The 22806-nt window shown below is 41.6% G+C and overlaps 1 pseudogene; it reads right to left on the bottom strand.

Annotated features, from left to right (window-relative positions):
* Window positions 1–20211: 20211 nt before the first annotated feature.
* Window positions 20212–22543, bottom strand: LOC120524639 (annotated as a pseudogene).
* Between the last annotated feature and the right edge of the window lie 263 nt (window positions 22544–22806).

Here is a 22806-nt window from a genome sequence, read left to right as displayed (position 1 = left end):
AAAACTCCAAAGGCTGGAGAAAAAAATTAAAATCTGTAGGGATTCCAGACCAAGAGACCTCCCAGTCCCCTCTGGGAAATCTACCTAACATAAATCAAACAGTCCTCTATTTAGGGCTTTCATAGAAGGATGTGATGTTGATGGTCACGTAGACTTCTGGCTTTTAGTCCATCAATGTTGGTGCATCAGGATGCTTTGAGTGGGTGGTGGTGGCACAGGTCACCACCACAAAGAAACCGGAAAAAGAAACAGAAGAGAGAGTTGGGGTCAGTATGGATTTTAGAGCCACTATGAACAGTTATTATGATGAATTGAACATACAGAGTATCAGTATTAAGTGAAAGTGAAGTTATAAAAAGGCCATGTTAAAGTACATTCTAACAGATGGTGCATCACATATATTTGTAGTAATAAAATGCATTGCGTGTGTCATTCCAACAGATGGTGCATCACAGACATTAGCACTCCTTTTACAAATCCCATACCAAATGCCAATTAATAGACACATATGCATTGCATTTGTCATTACAACAGATGGCACATTACAATCATTTATACTACTTTTACAAATCCCATATGAAATGGCATATACTAGAGACACATACATTGCATTTGTCAATCCAATAGATGGAACATCTCAAACATTTGTAGTAATAAAAGGTGTGGCATTTGTCATTCCAACAAAATACGCATCACATACATTTGTAATAAAAATACATTTCATTTGTCATTCCAACAGATGGTGTATCACAATCATTAAAACTACTTTTATAAATCTCATACCAAATGGCATATAATAGAGACATATGCATTGCATTTGTCATTCCAACAGAAGGATATCACATACATTTGTAGTTAAAAAAATGCATTTCATTTGTCATTCCAACAGATGGCACATCACAGACATTAACACTGCTTTTAGAAATCCCATACCAAATAACATGTAACAGAGACATATGCATTACATTGGTCATTCTAACAGATCGCGCATTACAAACATTTATAATGGTTTTACAAATCCCATATGAAATGGCATATACTAGAGACACGTACATTGCATTTGTCAATCCAATAGATGGAACATCACAAGCATTTGAAGCAATACAATGCTTGACATTTGCATTCCAAAAGAAGGCACATCACATACATTTGTAGTATTTCAGTGCATTGTATTTGTCATTCCAACAGATGGTGCATCACAATCATTAGCACTCCTTTTACAAATCCCATACCAAATGGCATTTAATAGAGACATATGCATTGAATTTGCCATTACAACAGATAGTGCATCACAAGCATTTGTAGTAATAAAATGAATTGAATATGTCATTCCAACAGATGGCACATCACAGACATTAACACTGCTTTTAGAAATCCCATACCAAATAACATGTAACAGAGACATATGCATTACATTGGTCATTCTAACAGATGGCGCATTAAAAACATTTATACTGGTTTTACAAATCCCATATGAAATGGCATATACTAGAGACACATACATTGCATTTGTCAATCCAATAGATGAAACATCACAAGCATTTGTAGTAATAAAACATGTGGCATTTGTCATTCCAACAGAATACGCATCACAAACATTTGTAATAAAAATACATTTCATTTGTCATTCCAACAGATGGTGCATCACAATCATTAAAACTACTTTTACAAATCCCATATGAAATGGCATATAATAGAGACATATGCATTGCATTTGTCAATCCAACAGATGGAACATCACAAGCATTTGAAGCAATACAATGTTTGACATTTACAATTCAAAAGAAGGCACATCACATACATTTGTAGTATTTCAATGCATTGAATTTGTCATTCCAACAGATGGCACATCAAAAACATTAACACTGCTTTTACAAATCCCATTCCAAATGGCATATAACAGAGATGCATGGACTGCATTTGTCATTCCAACACATGCCCTGATTGTCAAAAAAAATTGTAGCAATACAATGCATTTCATTTGTCATTTCAACAGATTGTGCATCACACTCATCAAAACTACTTTTAGGAATCCCACTCAAAATGGCATATAATAAAGACATCTGAATCGTATTTGTCACTGCAACAGATGGCACATCACAAATATTTGTAGTAAAAATGCATTTCATTTGTCATTCCAACAGATGGTGCATCACAATCATTAAAACTACTTTTACAAATCTCATACCAAATGGCATATAATAGAGACATATGCATTGCATTTGTCATTCCAACAGATTGAACATCACAAGCATTTGTAGCAATACAATGCTTGGCATTTACAATTCAAAAGAAGGCAATGCATTTTATTACAACAAATGTTTATGATTGCCATCTGTTGGAATGACAAATGCAATGCATATGTCTCTATTATATTCCATTTGGTATGAGATTTGTAAAAGTAGTTTCAATGATTGTGATGCACCATCGGTTGGAATGACAAATGCAATGCATTATATTGCTACATGCATTACAAAATACATTCCAGTAGATGGAAGGCTGAGGTCAGTGTTGACAACTTAGATTTCAAATTGTTTTAGATAGATAATTAGTAATTAATAATGATAGAATAGGTTCCAGTTTCTCCATAACCCTACTCAGGATTAAGCAAATTTGCCAGATTGATGGAATAACATTGGATAAAAAAGGAAGAGAGACCTTTGCAATCACTAGTGACTTTGATTTTTATTTTATTTTTTTTCTCCTGTTCACTAAGGTGAGTCAGCGGTCCAGTTTCAAAATCAACGGTCAATAGACAGTCAGCAGATGCCTAAACTGGACAGCGTGCTGAGATTTCCTATCCATTGCCAGTCAATACTAGCATTTCTTGTCACGACTCAATTAAAGTAATGTCATTAATTCAGTTTGGTAATTAGGAGAGTCCTGTATAGTGTTGGACGGTTTTTATTTGGGTATCAACACCAGCCTTTGGACTTTAGTGCTGGTATCAAAATGGTTCTGATGCAATATAAGAGAAAAATCCAAATACCACTCTGCCAACCCCTGTCTTGCTCCAGCCTCCCTGGCACACCACACAATGTTGTACCTCCCTGTTGTGCTGCACCATCACACCACACTCTGCACCGCTTCCCTTTGGACAGCCATGAAGTTCTCATCACGTCAAAGCAATCAGGAGAGGAAGTCCTCCATGAAGTTCCAGTCGCATCAAAACATTAAGGTGGGGAGGGAAGGGGATTTCATCCATGTAGTACCGATAGCCTGGATGCAATGGAGGGGTTTCTTCATGAAGTTCCAGTTGAATCAAAACATTGAGGTCGGGTTGTGTTTGTTCCCCATTGTTTTGTGAAGTGTATTGACTGAATGTCTTTCTGCATATATACAACCATGGCAGTGGAGGGCAGAGAGGGGGTGGAGGGGACTTAGAGAAAATCTGATATTTATTTCCAGTAACAAAAGATTTCAAAATGCTGGTAACATTCTACTTCAAAATTTGGGTTTTTACTACTTTACAGGTACATGTCCCAACCACACCTTGAATGCACCTGAATGTGATGCCATTTTGATGCTTTTCTTCTTTGTTTAATTTAAGCTTTCATACTGGTTGATTTATTACTGTTAATTATTATACATTTTTAAAAATGTGTTCATGTTTGTGTTGACATAGGGTGGATATATTATGGATATTCATAATACATGCAGGGCGGCACGGTGGCGCAGTGGTAGCGCTGCTGCCTCGCAGTTAGGAGACCCGGGTTCGCTTCCCGGGCCTCCATGCGTGGAGTTTGCATGTTCTCCCGTGTCTGCGTGGGTTTCCTCCGGGCGCTCCGGTTTCCTCCCACAATCCAAAGACATGCAGGTTAGGTGGATTGGCGATGCTAAATTGGCCCTAGTGTGTGCTTGGTGTGTGGGTGTGTTTGTGTGTGTCCTGCAGTGGGTTGGCACCCTGCCCAGGATTGGTTCCTGCCTTGTGCCCTGTGTTGGCTGGGATTGGCTCCAGCAGACCCCCGTGACCCTGTATTCGGATTCAGCGGGTTACAAAATGGTTGGATGGATAATACATGCATGACATATAAAAACAAAATCAATCAAACTAAAAGAAGTGGCAGTTCATGGTGTGGTGTGTAGATGGGTACAGAATTGGCTCAGACACAGGAGGCAGAGGGTGACGGTGTGAGGAACTCAATCAGAATTGGGTGATGTTAAGAGTGGTGACCAGCAGGAGGCAATGCAGGGGCTGCTGCTGTTGTGAATATATGTAAAATATTTAGATAGGAATATAAAGAGCAAACTGGTTAAGTCAAATGATGATACCAAGATACAGTCATATGAAAAAGTTTGGGAACCCCTCTTAATTCTTTGGATTTTTGTTTCTCATTGGCTGAGCTTTCAAAGTAGCGACTTCCTTTTAATATCTGACATGCCTTATGGACACAGTAGGATTTCAGCAGAGACATTAAGTTTATTGGATTAACAGAAAATATGCAATATGCATCATAACAAAATCAGACAGGTGCATAAATGTGGGCACCCAACAGAGATATGACATCAATACTTAGTTGAGCCTCCTTTTGCTCCTTTGAGCCTCCAGACGCTGTCCTCCTGTAGCCTGTGATGAGTGTCTGGATTCTGGATGAGGTATTTCTGACCATTCTTCATACAAAATCTCTCCAGTTCAGTTCAATTTGATGGACAGCCTGCTTCAAATCATCCCATAGATTTTCGATGATATTCAAGTCAGGGGACTGTGACGGCCATTCCAGAACATTGTACTTCTCCCTCTGCATGAATGCCTTTGTAGATTTCAAACTGTGTTTTGGGTCCTTGTCTTGTTGGAATATCCAACTCCTGCGTAACTTCAACTTTGTGACTGATGCTTGAACATTATCCTGAAGAATTGGGTTGAATTCATCTGACCCTCGACTTTAACATGGACCTCAGTCCCTGAACTGGCCATACAGCCCCACAGCATTATGGGACCTCCACCAAATTTGACAGGAGGTAGCAGGTGTTTCTCTTGAAATGTGGTGTTCTTCTTCTGCCATGCAAAGCACTTTTTGTTCTGACCAACTAACTCCATTTTTGTCTCATCTGTCCAAAGCACTTTGTTCCAAAATGAATCTGGCTCGTCTAAATGAGCATTTGATACAACAAGCGACTCTGTTTGTGACGTGAGTGCAGAAAGGGCTTCTGTCTCATCACCCTGCCATACAGATGTTCTGAATTGTAGAACGATGTACAGATACACCATCTGCAGTGAGATGTTCTTGCAGGTCTTTGGAGGTGATATGTGGGTTGTCTGTCACCATTCTCACAATCCTGCTCATATGTCGCTCCTGTATTTTTCTTGGACTGCCAGACCTGAGTTGGTTTAACAGCAACTGTGCCTGTGGCCTTCCATTTCCTGATTCCATTCCTTACAGTTGAAGCTGACAGTTTAAACCTCTGAGATGGCTTTTTGTAGCCTTCACCTAAACCAGGAGACTCAACAATCTTTGTTTTCAGATCTTTTGAGAGTTGCTTTGAGGATCCCATGCTGTCTGTCACTCTTCAGAGGAGAGTCAAAGGGAAGGAAGCACAACTTGCAATTGACCACCTTAAATACCTTTGACCACTCATGATTGGACACTCCTGTCTGTGAAGTTCAAGGCTTGACGAGCTCATCCAGCCAAGTAATCAGCATTGAGCAGTGGCAGCCATTCAAATCAGCACAATGACAAGGGGACCCACATTTGTGCACAGCCAGCTTTTCACATTTGATTTAATTTCAAACAACTAAATACAGCTTCACTAAAAATCTTTGTTCAGAAAACACCCCAGTACTCCTAGGAAATGAAGGACACACCACTGTGATCTTTATTGTTGAAAGGAGAGTCAATTATTAAGCAGGCTGAGAGGGGGTCCCAAACTTTTTCATATGACTGTATTGTTGCAGTTTTTTTTTTGTAGATTTTACAGTTCATTAGCAGTGTGTAATATGATCAGTGTTGCGGTAATTGTGATTCTCTTTGCATGACAAAAAAAATGTTTTCTGTTAAAATTTTACTTTTTCCTGGTGAATTGCGATGTTTCCTTAAAAAGTGCAGCAAAAAGTATTTGGGATTAAGGGGTGCATTAACAGGCATTAACTCCTAAGTATGTGGCAGTTTAAGGGTTAAAGTTTAAGGAATACTCAAAATACCGAAACAAGCTAACAAGAGGGATGAATCATGAAAACTCTGGCTTGTCTAGTGACATTTCAATTAAGGAATTCTTTATAAATTAATCAGGAAGAAAAGGAGATGCCGATGAACGAATCGTACAAAACAAAAACCCAAAACTCAATGCAACAGAGTAATCCAGTAACCAGAGCGGAAAAAGTCGAAAGCCGTAAGATCGGAAAACAACGAAAACTCGACAATTAGGAAGACTGCACGAAACTCAATGCATCACCACCTGGGGTCCTCCATTGCTTGACTTGAATAGCCAGCCGAAGGTCATGGCAGGAGTGGTGACATAGACATGCCGTAATTCTAGGGGTGTCACCCACAGGACAAATTGAGCATAACTACATTGAAGAAGACAGCATACACTCACAGCTAAACAAATGAGAAAAGTCAAACACAACAAAGAAATACAAACCAGCATACAACATAATGAGGTTATGTATTTAAATCCCACTTCTGACACCATCTAACTACGAGCAAGTCACTCCTTCTGCCTGTGCTACGATTAGGGAAACAACAGAAAATGAACCAATCATATCTCAAATGTTGTAAACCACCTTGGATAAAGACATCAGCCCAAAAATAAGAAGAAACATGAAGTCTTGAAGGAGATTGTAATCAGACCAATTGCAAACTATAACAGGCTTTTCAAACCGAATGTGACTCCTTTTACATCAGTTGCAGCCGACGTTTCCTTTTTGTTTTAGGAGAAACACACGAGGTCCGCTTTCCATTCGTCTACAGTCGCATGTTGCTGCAAGGGGGAACCTCCCTCTCTTCTGGGTCATCAATAAATTTTAAAAGGTAAAACCGGGTCACAAGACAGTAAAGGTTGACATACACTGGTGATGTATGATGGACTGGCACCCCCTGTTGGGTTTGTTTCCACCTTGCGTGCAGGGCTCTCGGGACAGGCTCTGACCCCCAGGACTGCTGAACTGTATTAAGCAGATAGATGTGATGGTGATGATCCAGGTGTGGACTGAGGGCCCCTGCTGAGTTTATTCCAACACTGTGCCCTATGATGCCGGGATAGGTACAGAACCCCTCAACTCTGAACTGAAATGAGCAGGTTTAATAACAAATAGAGGAATGGAGATGACACTGGCATGGCACACCCCCCCATTGGAATGACACCTTCTACAGGGCTGGGGACTTCTATATGCAGAGCTGTGAAAACTCTGGCTTGTCTGGAGACATTTCAAATAAGGAATCATTTATAAATTAATCAGGGCCAAAATGAGATGCCTTAAAAACCAAGACCCAAAACTCAATGCAACAGAGTAATCCAGAAACCAGAGCAGAAAAAATCGAAAGCTGTAAGTTCGGAAAACAACGAAAACTCGACAATTAGGAAGACTACATGAAACTGAATGCACCACCGCCTGGGATCCTCTATTGCTGGACTTGAATAGCCAGCCGGAGGTCATGGCAGGAGTGGTGACATAGACATGGCTGTATCTCTAGGGGTGCCACCCACAGGGCATACAGAGGGTAACTATGTTTAACAAGACAGCATACACTCACAGCTAAGCAAATGAGAAAAGTCAAACACAACAAAGAAATGCAAGCCCACAGACAACATATTGATGTTATGTATTTAAATCCCACTTCTGACACCATCTAACTATGAGCAAGTCACTTTATCTGGTTAAGAGTTAAAGTTTAAGGAATACTCAAAATACCGAAACAAGCTAACAAGAGGGATGAATCATGAAAACTCTGGCTTGTCTAGTGACATTTCAATTAAGGAATTCTTTATAAATTAATCAGGAAGAAAAGGAGATGCCGATGAACGAATCGTACAAAACAAAAGACCCAAAACTCAATGCAACAGAGTAATCCAGTAACCAGAGCGGAAAAAGTCGAAAGCCGTAAGATCGGAAAACAACGAAAACTCGACAATTAGGAAGACTGCACGAAACTCAATGCATCACCGCCTGGGATCCTCCATTGCTTGACCTGAATAGCCAGCCGAAGGTCATGGCAGGAGTGGTGACATAGACATGCCGTAAATCTAGGGGTGTCACCTACAGGACAAATTGAGCATGACTACGTTGAAGAAGACAGCATACACTCACAGCTAAACAAATGAGAAAAGTCAAACACAACAAAGAAATACAAACCAGCATACAACATAATGAGGTTATGTATTTAAATCCCACTTCTAAAACCATCTAACTACGAGCAAGTCACTCCTTCTGCCTGTGCTACGATTAGGGAAACAAAAGAAAAGGAGCCGATCGTATCTCAAATGTTGTAAACCACCTTGGATAAAGACATCAGTCCAATAATAAGAACAAACATGAAGTCCTGAAAGAGATTGAAATCAGACCAATCACAAACTATAACAGGCTTTTCAAACCAAATTTGACTCCTTTTACATCAGTTGCAGCCGACGTTTCCTTTTTGTCTAAAGCGGTTTCTCTTTTTAGGATTTTAGGAGAAACATCTGTGACAAGCTGATTCATTAAACAGAACCTCCTAGTCTCCTAAGCCATCAACCTTTGAGCAGTAAAAATATTCCTATGGGTGCAAAGCCAGCGTGCCGCTGTGAGTTTGATGGGAGACATCATTCAAAACAAAAAATAAAACAACAAATCAGCCACCCATGGGCATCTATCGAAACGGCTTAATCAGCTCTTCAAAAAAAAAAAAAAAAAAATCTAAATTACACGCTATGCACCAGCGGATTAAAGCAATCCATTTTCACAGAACACCAGGGCTCTGTGCATCAAGATGACAAGAGCTACACGTGCAAGCAATTAGACGCATGGAAAGCAGACCTCGCAGGATGGCCGAGAGATTACGTCGGAACGAGGAGCGTCTCTGTACCTGAAAGTCATTCCCTTAAAGGGATGGCGTGACATAAACGCTTCATGCTCTTTTCACTCTAAACATCTGTTTTCATGCATAAACATTAATGGAGGCTGAAAATCGAGGACGGATGCTGTCGTTCACCAAGAGCCGCGCCTAATGGAGATGGCCTCAAATGATTTTAGTGAAGCAAAATTAGGGAGAAATGTGATTGGATTCTTGGCAATAATCATATTTCAAAAAATATATATATATATAAAAATACAAAATAACACTAATTAACAAATGCATTCTTGATGTTATCCTGACGTTTTACCATTCTCTCACAAAATAATATGGCTGTCTTAACAGCATTATAGGCCCCCCGGGGCAAAGCAGTGCATTGGGACTCCTAACTACACAATCACTCAGAGGAATAACAATGTAAATAGTTGATCAAATTCAACATATAATCCTTATATTGATACTTCCAACAAAATCAGAGTTTAAACATTAACCCTTAATGCACCCCCTAGATGCCAAATACTTTTATGTCGCACTTTTTAAGTAAACGTCACGATTAACAAAGAAAAACTGAAATTTGATTCAACAGGAAACTTCATGAAGAACCATCAGGACTTCATGGAGGTCACTCCCAATACGTATGTCTCTAATGTATGCCATATTTTATGGGATTAAAAAAAATAGTGTTAATTATTGTGATGAACCACCTGTTGGAATGACAAATGAAATTAATTTTTATACTCCAGTTCATATGTCTCTATTATATGCCACTTTAACGGAGATTAAAAAAAAAATAGTGTTAATTATTGTGATGAACCACCTGTTGGAATGACAAATGAAATTAATTTTTATACTCCAGTTCATATGTCTCTATTATATGCCACTTTAACGGAGATTAAAAAAAACTAGCCAACCAGCGTACCATACGCATAATCAAACGTTTTTTAATAATTTTTAAGCACAGGGAGAAAATTTAACATTTGCAAAATCGGTAATGTAATAAATTAGCAAGAAAAGCAACATTGTAACAATGCACGGAATGAACCAACCCACAATCGTCCGTGCGGCGTAGCGAAGGGGGTGTGTACAAAGTGCAGGAGCATCTAAGAAGACGCATGTTTGTCGCGGATGCGAATTGCTGTATGTAGCGTGTACAACAGTTTGCTATGCTGCACGCGGTCGTGCGTCGTAACCGAAAACTCGTTTTTTAAAGACTGCTCACTTCATTGTGTTTTAACCTCAGTTGTAAAGGAATGTTTTAATGATCCCATGGGATACCCCTCGCGAACCGTTTTACACGCCGCATATGGCGATTCACCTCCGCGAGAAACACGCCTCTATTAACAGTCAGCGTGTGGGAGGGTGTGCACAAAGGGTAGGGACGAAAACAGTGGGAGCGTATGAGTCGCACTTAATGGCAGTTCCACGGTTTGCAGCCCGAATGCTGAGCCTCAATACACTTTTGATTTCCGGATCGTCACTAGTAGATAAGCCCACCTCATCCAGTCTCTTAGGCCATTCATACTCTGGCTGTAATAGGAAATTCGGGCTTTGTATCCAAGTTTTACTTTTGATGAAGCTTTCTATTGTCAAACCTCTTGATGCCTGATCCGCGGGATTTTGCGCAGATGCGACATATCTCCATTGCGAAGGTTGCGTGTGCTCTCTTATCACTGCGATTCTGTTGGCAACAAAGGTTTTGTAGCGTGCACTTTCATTTGCGATGTACCTTAGTACTGTGGTGCTATCAGTCCAAAAGATTGACTCTTGTAGGGGAATCTGCAGTTCTCGTTTTAACATTTTGTCCATTTTGACTGCAATCACTGCTGCTGTAAGTTCCAATCTTGGTATAGTGACAGATTTTAGTGGTGCCACTCTTGATTTCCCCATTAGAAATGAACAATGTCTCTCGTTTTCTTTGTTAGTCAAAAGGAGGTAGGAAACAGTGCCGTACCCGTTTTCTGATGCATCTCCAAAATGATGCATTTGTGCGGTCACGCCTAGACACACGCTCAGTCTCATGCATAATTATTTATTGAATGGTAAACACTTCTGGAAAGACACGATTGTCTAAAACAGGTTAGTGTGAGAATACAACAGTAAGTGAATGAAAAGATGGAACTCTGGAGAGAGCAAAATACAACACAATAATCAACCCGCGGCATAACAAACGCCGCATAATTATTTATTGATGGTTGAACACTTCTGGAAAGACACAGGGACACCCCTCGCAAACTGTTCTACACGCCGCATACAGCGATTCACATCTGTGACAAACAAACTATTTTACACGCCGCATACAGCGAATCCCATCCGCGACATGATTTTTCCTAGATGGTCCTGTCGTGTCCAGCCTCGTTCTCGAAGCATACACACCGCCTGCTCATGTGTCCGCTCGCAAGAGAAACTCACGGAGAGCCGCCCACCAGCTGCCTGTGTGTGTACCTCTGTCTGTCTCTGGCGCGGCTTTCTCTTGCGCTGCCTCTGTGTAAACCGGTCGGGCACAGAGAAGGTCAGCTGCTGACAGAGCGTCTCGACTGTTGCAGGGCCTGCATTGGTGAAGCAGGTGAGATGGTAATGAAACAGAGGCACAGGGCTTATTGGTTTTTAAAGACTGATTCCTTCATTGTGCTTTAACCTCAGTTTTAAAGGATTGTTTTAAGGATCCCATGGGATGCCCCTCGCAAACCGTTTCACACGCTGCATATGGCGATTCACCTCCGCGAGAAACACGACTCTATGAACAGTCAACGTGGGTCAGAGGTACATGACATTAACCTGACCTGCACTGCATGTGGCCTCTACGACAGACGAACATAAATGACGCCATTTTTTCTGTGTCGTCGCGTCCGAGTTGGTGGGCGAGGCCCTGCGAGTTGTCGTCGTATCCAATGGTCTTGGAGTTGGTGTGCGTGGCACCTTCCCGCGTGCGCCATAGGTGTCTCACTTGTCGGTGGCTTAGTGAATCCACGCCCCTTCCGCCGTGCTTTTCATGGTTGTCTTGCCTTAGTGAATTATATATATAGATAATGTTAATGATTGTGATGAACCACCTGTTGGAATGACAAATGAAACGCATGTTTTACTACTGCAATTCATATGTTTCTATTATATGCCATTTTGTCTGGGATTCAAAAAATAGTGTTAATGATTGTGATGAACCATCCGTTGGAATGACAAATGAAATGCATGTTTTACTACAATTACTGCACCACTGATCATTTTACACACTGCCAATGAACTGTAAAAACTATTAAAAAAAAAAAACTACTGCAACAAACTATTATGATATGTGGAAGGTGCAACTGGTACCATTGATGAAATTCAGTAAATCACCGAGCCAACTGCGCTTGAACTGGCTGCATGCAAGTACACAGAGGCCAAGACTGATGATCACAGGCTAGTCTAGTGCAGGGGCTGAATCCCAGAGACAGTTTTGCTGTTTCGCTAGGGGGCGCCAGTGGTCATGAGCTGGCTGCTCAACGAATGGATGGCACGGATTGATCAGCACCAGCGTGCTGTAAAATTGCACTGGGAAGTGACTGTAGCCTGTTGCGGCATTCAATAAAAGTACGTCATGTACTGTATGTCACTGAATATACTCGGGTCCGGCATGCTGGCAAATTACTCTTGGAACTGATTTGAGCTGGTTGCAGCGTTCAACGAATGTACGTTGCTGAATGCACTCAGCACCATCATGCTGGCAAATTGCATTGGGAACCGATTATAGTCAAATAAAGATTATTCAACACAAATGTTTGAACAATATAACACGTGCCTTGCAAAACACAAAAATTTCAACATATAAATGATACTCGATTGGTAAACCGTACTGATGGCACAGAATGAAATTATGTATTATGAATCAAATGTTCAACACAGTGTTCTTTACAGAGAATTGAGCTGAAGTGACGTTAACATATACGCTTTTATGTGATGTTGTGCGTGAGATCCGTACACATACAGGCACGTGAGGTGGCAGAGGGGACTGTGATATTAAATCAGAAGCGAATGTTAACTTGTAACACGATGACAAATATTTATAGTTTAGTCTAGTGTAGTATTTATTTATTGACAGCAAGTCACAGAACACATAGATCAGCATGGCACCCCCAGCCAGGCAACTGCCCATGCGTTAAGACAGCCCTGCTACCTTAAGAAATGTGTCATATTAATTCATGATTATTTGACTATGTGTTTCTCACTTATTGGTCGAGTTTGTTGTATTCATGGAATTCCACAAATTTGCCAGCAAAGGGGGGCAAAAATTAAAGGGCAACAGCTCAATCCGTTAGGAGAAACCAAAATGAAAGACATGAGGGTCGTGGAAAACCCGGGCAACAAAAAAAACCATCCGTGGTTGGGGTGTCAGAGGAGTCAGTGCATTGCAGGGCGCAGTCACTCACACTCAACGCCTGCACTCGCATGGAGACGGCAATTCACTGAACTGTACGTCCTCAGGTTTGCGAAGCTCATGTTAAAGCAGGTCCACAGAGCAGTGATTCTTAACCTTTTTTTGAGTCACGGACCCTTTTAAAAATCTGATCAAAGCTAGGGACTCCAACTGCCCAAAAATATTCACATAAACACAACTTTGTATGCAATGAATATAATGTATTTTATTTATCGAGATTTGATTGTCTCTTACATATAAGACATACACAAAGTATTATTAAACTTTAAACAATCTAAAAAAAAAAAACTCCTTTTAATGCAAAAAGTAATGGCCACTAATTCAAATGATGAAGTACTAGCTGTGTAAGGCTGTGCTGTAAAAAGCCCGGGGGTCCTAGAAACTATTGACATCATCAGAAAAAAATTTAATTGTAGCGATGTCATGTAATTGAAAGGATCTGGGCATCTGTCTCCTAGGAGGATTCGCTCCTTCGATGTGTTCGACTCGCTTCTGTGTTAGCGGCTCAGCGACATTGTCTTTCTTCGGAGGTTTCATTTTGTCGACGTGCTCGCCTCACTTCTGTATTAGCGGCTCAACAAATTTGTCTTTCTTCTGAGGTTTCGTTCCTTCGATGCGCTCGACTCGCTTCTGTATTTGCGGCTCAACGAATTTGTCTTTCTTCGAAGATTTCGTTCCTTCGATGCGCTCGCTTCACTTCTGTATCAGCGGCTAAACGACTTTATCTTTATTCAGAGGTTTCGTTCCTTCTATGTGCTAACCTTGCTTCTGTATTAGCGACTAAGCGACATTGTCTTTCTTCGGAGGTTTTGTTTTGTCGACGTGCTCGCCTCACTTCTGTATTAGCGGCTCAACAAATTTGTCTTTCTTTGGAGGTTTTGTTCCTTCGATGCGCTCGACTCGCTTCTGTGTTTGCAGCTAAACGACTTTGTCTTTTCTTGGAGGTTTCGTTCCTTCGATGCGCTCACTTTCATTTTGTATTAGTGGCTAAGCGACTTTGTCTTTTCTTGGAGGTTTCATTCCTTCGATGTGCTCGACTTGTTTCTCTATCAGTGACTTTGTCTTTCTTCAGAGGTTTCGTTCCTTCAATGTGCTAACCTCGCTTTTGTATTAGCGACTAAGCGACATTGTCTTTCTTCTGAGGTTTCGTTTTGTCGACATGCTCGCCTCACTTGTGTATCCTCAGAGGTGGAGCCCTTACGCCGAGTCCACCTCCCACTTCCAGGCCGGACAGGCAGACATACAAACACTTCCACGCATAGATGTTTATATATAAGACAATCCTCTTGCGGAAATTAGAACAATCTAGACAAAAACAGGCCATTCAGCCCAACAAAGCTCGCCAGTCCTGTCCACTTAATTCTACTAAAATGACATCTGACAAGTTTTGAAAGTCCCTTAAAACAGACTTACTACTACTACATTTTCTTCTACCATTACTACTACTACTATTACATCTACTCTGTATCAATAGTGCTGGGCTGTAGAGTGAATATAATTGTTCATTTTTATGTGACCCTCACGGACCCCCTGAAACCCATCCATGGAGCCCCTAGGGACCTCAGGTTAAGAGCCTCTGCCATAGAGTGACAGCTCCTAGATATAGGCCATCTGAGCGTGCACAATTGAAGTGATGCACTAAGTAAGAGATGGGATAGGGAGAACATTGGTGGCAGGATTTCAAAACATTCAAACCGTCAGGACGAGAACAGGCCATTCAGCCCAAAAAAGCTCGTGGGTCCTGTCCACTTAAGTCTTCCAAAATAACATCAAGTCGAGCTGTGACGATGCCTATATCCTACTGTCTACCATGACAAACTTCCTATTTACCCTTAACAAGTCTCCAACTGTGTCCCCGTATTCTTGATGAACTCATTTTAAAGTCACCATCTTGATCCACTCGACTAATTCCTTCATCATTTTAAACACTTCAGTCAGGTCTCCTCTTCATCTCCTTAAGGCTCAGCTCTTTTAATCTTCCCTCATAACTCATCCCCTGTAGCCCTGGAATCAGCCTAGTTGCTCTTCTCTGGACCTTTTCAAGCACTGCTATGTCCTTTAGGGAGACCACAACCTTCAAGAAGTATCTGGATGAGATGTTGGGACAGCTAAACAAATGGGTGACAAATGGACTGAATGGTGTCTGCTTCTCTGTCAAATTTCTGATGTTCTTATGGAGACCCAAACTGCACACAGGACTCCAGATGAGGCCTCACCAGTGTGTTATAAACCTTGAGCAGAACATCCTGCGACTTGTAATCCACACATCAAGGCGCTATATAACCTGACATTCTGTTAGCCTTCTTCATGACTTCTGAACACTGTCTGGCAGTTGATAGTGTCAAGTCCACCACGACTCCTAAATCCTTCTCATAAGGTGGACTTTTGTTTTTCAAACCTCCCCTTTTGTATTTAAACTTCGCATTTTAACTTACATGTAATACATTTACTGAAATTAAATTTCATCTGCAAAAATTCTGCCCAAGCCTGTCTGCTGTCCAATTCCTTCTTAAATTATCTGCCAATCCACCTATCTTGGTATTGTCTGTAAACTTAACCAGCTTGTTCTTTATATTCCTATCCAAATCATTTCCATATATTAAAAATAGCTGCGGCCCCAGTACTGACCCTTTCTGGACACCATTCTTAACGTCAGCCAATTCTAATAAGGTTCCTCATACCATCACCCCACCTACACACCACACCCTGAACTGCCACTTCTTTTAGTTTGATGCCCAACCTCTCATGTGGCACCTCATCAAATGCTTTCTGAAAGTCCAGATAAATAATATCATCTGCTCCACTCTGGTCGTATCCTTTTGTTGCCTCCTCATAGAATTCCAGCATGTTAGTAAAACTCGACCTCCCTCTTCTGAACCCATGATGACTGTCCTGTCCTTGCCATGTGTTGCCCAATTTTATCCTTAATAATTCCTTCCATTAATTTTACTGTGATTATGAATCAGGTGCTCAACACAAACATTTGTGAAAGTTCTTTGCAGAGAATTGAGTTGAAGTGACGTTAACATACATGCTTTTACAACTGTGTTATAGTTGCTTGGATCTCCCTGGTCTTCCTTTTTTATATAACAGGATAATATTTGCCATTTTCCATTCCTTTGTAATTTCTACAGTGCTCAGTGACTTCCTAAAAATATGTGTCAAGGGTTTATATCTGTATTCTCTAACCTCCTTAAGATCTGAAGGGTAAATATGATCTGGTCCTGGTGATTTGTTTGATTTTATCTTATTTAATCTAAACAGCTCTTCTCTCTCTACAATTTCCAAATCCCTCAATATCTCCTTAGTAGTTCCTTTTACCACTTGGAAGTTATCTACTGATTCACATATATGAACTTCAATAAAATGCAGGATTAGAGTATCTGCTATTTCACTGTAATTTCTAGTGTTCTCCTTACTCTTCTTGATAGATAGATAGATAGATAGATAGATAGATAGATAGATAGATAGATAGATAGATAGGAAAGGCACTATATAATAGATAGATAGATAGATAGATAGATAGATAGATAGATAGATAGATAGATAGATAGATAAGCAGTATATAATAGATAGATAGATAGATAGATAGATAGATAGATAGATAGATAGATAGATAGGAAAGGCAGTATATAATAGATAGATAGATAGATAGATAGATAGATAGATAGATAGATAGATAGATAGATAGATAGATAGATAAGCAGTATATAATAGATAGATAGATAGATAGATAGATAGATAGATAGATAGATAGATACTTTATTAATCCCAAGGTGAAATTCCCATACTCCAGCAGCTGCATACTGATAAAGAACAATATTAAATTAAAGAGTGATAACAATGCAGGTATAACAGACAATAACTTTGTATAATATTAACGTTTACCCCCCCGGTGGATCTGAAGAGTCGCATAGTGTGAGGTCTCCTCAGTCTGTCAGTGGAGCAGGATGGTGACAGCAGTCTGTCTCTGAAGCTGCTCCTCTATCTGGAGATGATCCTGTTCAGTGGATGCAGTGGATTCTCCATGATTGACTCGAGTCTGCTCAGCGCCCGTCACTCTGCCACGGATGTCAAACTGTCTAGCTCCGTGCCCACAATAGAGCCTGCCTTCCTCACCAGTTTGCCCAGGCGTGAGGCGCCCCTCTTCTTTATGCTGCCTCCCAGCACACCACCGCGTGAAAAGGCGCCGCCACAACCGTCTGATAGAACATCTGCAGCATCTTATTGCAGATGTTGAAGGACGCCAGCCTTCTAATGAAGTATAGTCGGCTCTGTCCTCTCTTGTACAGAGCGTCAGTATTGGCAGTCCAGTCCAGTTTATCATCCAGCTGCACTCCCAGGTATTTATAGGTCTGCACCCTCTGCACAGTCACCTCTGATGATCACGGGGTCCATGAGGGTCCTGGGCCTCCTAAAATCCACCACCAGCTCCTTGGTTTTGCTGGTGTTCAGTTGTAGGTGGTTCGAGATGCACTTCACCTCCTCCTTGATTGTTGTTTTACTACTAAAGTTCTTGATCACAAACTGCTTGAAGAAGCGGCCTCAGTTGTCTTGAAAGCTTGCATATTGTCATCCGTTCAGTTAGCCAATAAAAGGTGTCATTTTACTTAACTTCTCTTTGCATCCATAATGGCTAACACGGTACAACACCCTATAAATACTAAAACACTGAAAGAATCACTTTGGGTTGTCTTGAACATTCTCTGCTCTGTTTTTCTGTGTCTTTTAGCTTCTTCCTAATATCCTCCTTAATGATTGCCCTCATGTTCTCATGCGCCCTATGATTCACATGGGAGTCATTAGTCTTATTTGTCTGTTTTTCCTTTTCCTGCAGCTTCTTCTGTGATAAATAATCAAGCTTTGACACAACAAATCGGTTTGGAGGAGCCTCCCGCGTACTTGAGAATTAGCTGTACATGCAAAAAGGTTGAGGAAATGGTCTTTATAGACAAGAGTCGAGAACAGACCTGAATCAGGTTAGAAAATATGGTGGATATAAAGCTGAAAAGCAGGAAGAAAAAATGAGATCATTAGGAGGAGGGCTCTTCTGGGGCGGAGGCGGAAGTGACATCTTCTGGGGCGGAGTCGGAAATGACATCAAGGGAGACAGGCGGAGTTTCCTGCATTTGGTCTGTGGGGAGATAAGAGAAAGGATTAATGCACTCTGCCACCCCCTGGTCTGACTGGGAATTACTTTCTTTTGAGCCCTTTAGCCGCATCCCATGCCCACGTGTGTGACAACAGTACTGTATTTTTGTATTTCCTATTAATTCCAAATTTAGACATATATATAATCACTCATTCATCAACAAAAATAATATTTCCTATTTTGTTAAACAGCTGAAATTTAGCAGGATTACACATCTAGGGTTAGGTTTAGGGTTATCAATGTGTGTATTGCAGAGACTGTAAATACCTTAAAATACCAAGACAGTCACTGCATGTTGGTGAGTGATCTAGTCATTGATTTCGGAGGACTGCCCACTACTGATACAGAAGTCATAAATATCTTGAATGTTGCAAGAAAAGCTGGATGGGAAGGCTCCTCTAACGTGACTGAGAATGAGGACAGAAGAGTACAGAGAAAATTCTCACCAATGAGGAACTGGAAGATCTTCTGAGAACTTCAAATATTTGCGGAAGTTTATCGACAGGCGCAGGTCTTAAAGAGTGTGGCCCTCAAGTACGATCCTTGGATGGAACAACACCACGGTGTCATCCGGGGGATATCAGCATGTCAGCAAGCACTGCAAGACTTCAGAAACAGCTTCCTATAGCAATGTCTCCAACCCTCAACCTTCAGAGCTCAAAGATCTTCAGCCCTCAACATCAATGTCTGCGATCAGAGTGTTAGCACAGCGTGTGTGAGAGACTACATGTATATTTACTCTATGTTTAATTACTTTTTCTATATGTGCTTGTATTTTAGGGTGGCACGGTGGCGCAGCGGGTAGTGCTGCTGCCTCGCAGATAGGAGACCTGGGTTCGTTTCCCGGGTCCTCCCTGCGTGGATGCATGTTCTCTCCGTGTCTGCGTGGGTTTCTTCCCACAGTCCAAAGACATGCAGTTTAGGTGCATTGGCGATCCTAAATTGTCCCTTGTGTGTGTGTGTGTGCCCTGCGGTGGGTTGGCACCCTGCCTGGGGTTTGTTCCTCCCTTTCACCCTGTGCTGGCTGGGATTGGCTCCAGCAGACCCCCATGACCCTGTGTTAGGATATAGCGGGTTTGAAATGACCGACTGACTTGTATTTTAAATATTGTGTGTTTTATTCCATGTATTTCTTTTTCAGGCCATTAAATAAAACCAATCTATAAGTGTTGGAAGAAAGAAAATGTTACGTTGTTGTGGACGTATACTATAAAGTTAGGCATTCGATAACTGTGTCTGTTCTGAATGTGTACAGACGTCTTTTTGTCATTATTTCCTGAAAAATTTAGTATTGTCTAACAATTATTCGTAATTGACAAACTTCTGTATTGTCATCATCATCATTATCTTCTTCAGGAGATTTCAGCAGAGCTTCAAGTGAGGGTTTCTCCATTTACATGGTATAAGATATTAAAATTAATTAATATAGAAATTCTTTTTGTTGACATGTAATTTAATTTATTAGATTTTACCCGTAGGAATATGAGGAATCTAGGACATGTTTACTAAACGTTGAGTCAGTACAAATACAATGCTTATTGTATTTGTAAGAAATGTGGGCGTTTAAATTAGTTTCTATCCTTTCCTGGTGCACATTTTACTTTGGATTCTTTCCTCATTTTATCCATTTTCTATTCAATAATCTTCCTCCTCAATGTTGTTTAAACATTGTCAACGGCAGTGCCCACTTCTTCATAGTCCTTCTCTGGTGCTGCCAGATCATCCCTGGCCTCTTGGACTTCACCTTCTTCCATGGCCTCCCCTACATAACAATTCACCAAAACTCATTTTGCAAACATCGGATCAAACTTATGATCTAAATGAGCCCGAGCCTCTGCAATGGCAGTTGTGCTGCTTGGCATGCAGACTTCCCACTGTACCCTGGCCAGGTCACCTCCTGGAATGACAGTTGGTGGCTAGAGATTGACACCTACCTTGAAGCCCGTGGGACCCCAATCCACCAACTGGATGGACCACTTGGTCTTGATAGCAGCAGTGGCAACATTCACCTTCTTGGGAACAACGTCACTCCGGTACAGCAGACAGCAGGCCATGTACAGTATTCTCCTTGGTGACGGTCTCTTTTCACCATTTGATTGGTTGGCTCGAAGCAGGAGCATGTGACCTCGGCCACTGAGTGCTGCTCATGATTGGCCTTTTCTGCAGATATAACTGGGGAATAAGACACCAAATGAAAGTGGATAGGGGGATGCGGCACCAAGTTGGTCTGAAACTCAGTTAGATCCTCATTCAGGGTACCATCAAAATGTGAGGAGGCAGGGTCGCTCCACATCCAGGTTTCTTCTGCATATGTCATAAATGGCTTCATTATCGACCAACAAGACACAGTTTGAATGTTCTTAGGATGGCACAGTGGCACACTGGTAGTGCAGTTAGGAGACTCGGGTTTGCTTCCCGGGTCCTCCTTGCATGGAGTTTGCATGTTCTCCCCGTGTCTGCGTGGGTTTCCTCCCACAGTCCATAGACATGCAGGTTAGGTGCAGTGGCAACTCTAAAGTGTGTGCCCTGCGATGGGCTGGCACCCTGCCCGGAAATTTGTTCCTCCCTTGCACCCTGTGCTGGCTGGGATTGGCTGTGTTAGGATATAGCGGATTGGATAATGATTGACTGACTGACTGGATGTGTAGTCAGGCCTGTGGAGACCTGAGGTGTTGGGTAGATACAGGAAGGCAGAGACATTTTAAAATATACGGGATGATGTGCATAGGTCAAATGCAAAAACGACACCATTTTATTTTATTTTACGTAAGGAACTTGAGCATCTGCGGGTTCTAGTATCTATAAGGGTCTTGGAAGCAGACCCCCTGGTGGACACGGACAGCCAACTGTATCGTATACAGTCTTTCCATATGTATATTTTCTGCAATTTTTTTGCAACTTTTTGGACCATTTGTTTATTTATTTGTTGTGTTCTACATATATGTCTGCACTGGAGCTGCTGCTTTTAATCTCATTGTACATGTGTATAGTGACAATAAAAGGCATTCTATTCTATACAGAAAAATACTTTTGATAACGTCTGATTTACGAAGGCCACTGTCTCATTATCTTAGGATATTTTCCCAGGCAAAGCTACATAGCACAGCTAATATTTACATAAGATAATATCCATCCATCTATTATTCAAGCCGCTATATTCTAACTACAGGGTTATGAGGGTCTACTGGAGCCAATCCCAGCCAACTCAGGGCGGAAGGCAGGAAACAAACCCCGGGCAGGGTGCCAGCCCACCGCAGGGCGACACACCCACACCAAGCACACACCAGGGACAATTAAGGATCGCCAATGCACCTAACCTGCATGTCTTTGGACTGTGGGAGGAAACCAATGCAGACACGGGGAGAACATGCAACCTCCACACAGGGAGGACCCGGGAAGCAAACCAGGGTCTCCTAACTGCGAGGCCGCAGCGCTACCCACTGCGCCACCGTGCTGCCCACTAAGATACTATTATTCATGAAAAAGAATAATTTAAAAAACAATAAAAAGGAAAATGAACAAAAAGGAAGGAAACAACCAGAGACTGTAAACAGAATAGCTCGTCACTCTCTAGTCTAGATGTGCTTCCTATCAAAAGCAGCTCAAGTCTATTTTTATTGTCATTCATTCTCATGCATAGTACAGGGAGATTAACTCAAAAGAAGCCCCAAATATTCTCTTGTAACTCCCGTTAGGATAAAGCAATCTGAACCAAATAAAATCCGCTCTATACCTTGACGTTTGTGTAATCAATTGTGTTACATAAGATGCTGGAAGTGGTTTCCGTTTCCTGCCAGACACATTTCTACAGAGCGCTCCGTGTTCCCGAGCGTATCGGCAAGCGTCTCGTGGGGGGGGAAATAGCAGCAATTTTACGTTGGATGTTTTCCTTCAAATCTTCCACAGTGCGAGGTTTGTTCCGATAGACTTTTCCTTTTAGCAGACCCCTTTGAAATGACCCTGTTTGCCGAAAAAGGACTCCATTTCTGCCATGCTCCTAGCTCGATGTGTGACACATTGCTCCACCTTCCGTTAACTTCCGATCATCCAGTTGATTCTGACGTCACTTAAACGAATTGGTGACCCAATAGGTTGGCACCATAAAGACGCGCTTGTCGATGTTGCACACCACCATCCTGATGAGAAGTCGAGTGACTGAGTGAAGGGGTACGGGCGGGATGCACCCAGAAGTTGCAAGCGGAGGTTAAAGGTCGTGATGGCTGTCCGGCGCCTACCTCAGGGGCATCTCGGCTTGT

Source organism: Polypterus senegalus, chromosome 2 (assembly GCF_016835505.1).
Source record: "Polypterus senegalus isolate Bchr_013 chromosome 2, ASM1683550v1, whole genome shotgun sequence".
Taxonomy (NCBI): domain Eukaryota; kingdom Metazoa; phylum Chordata; class Cladistia; order Polypteriformes; family Polypteridae; genus Polypterus; species Polypterus senegalus.
The sequence above is the reverse complement of the archived record's forward strand: the minus strand, read 5'-3'. Positions and strand labels throughout refer to the sequence as shown.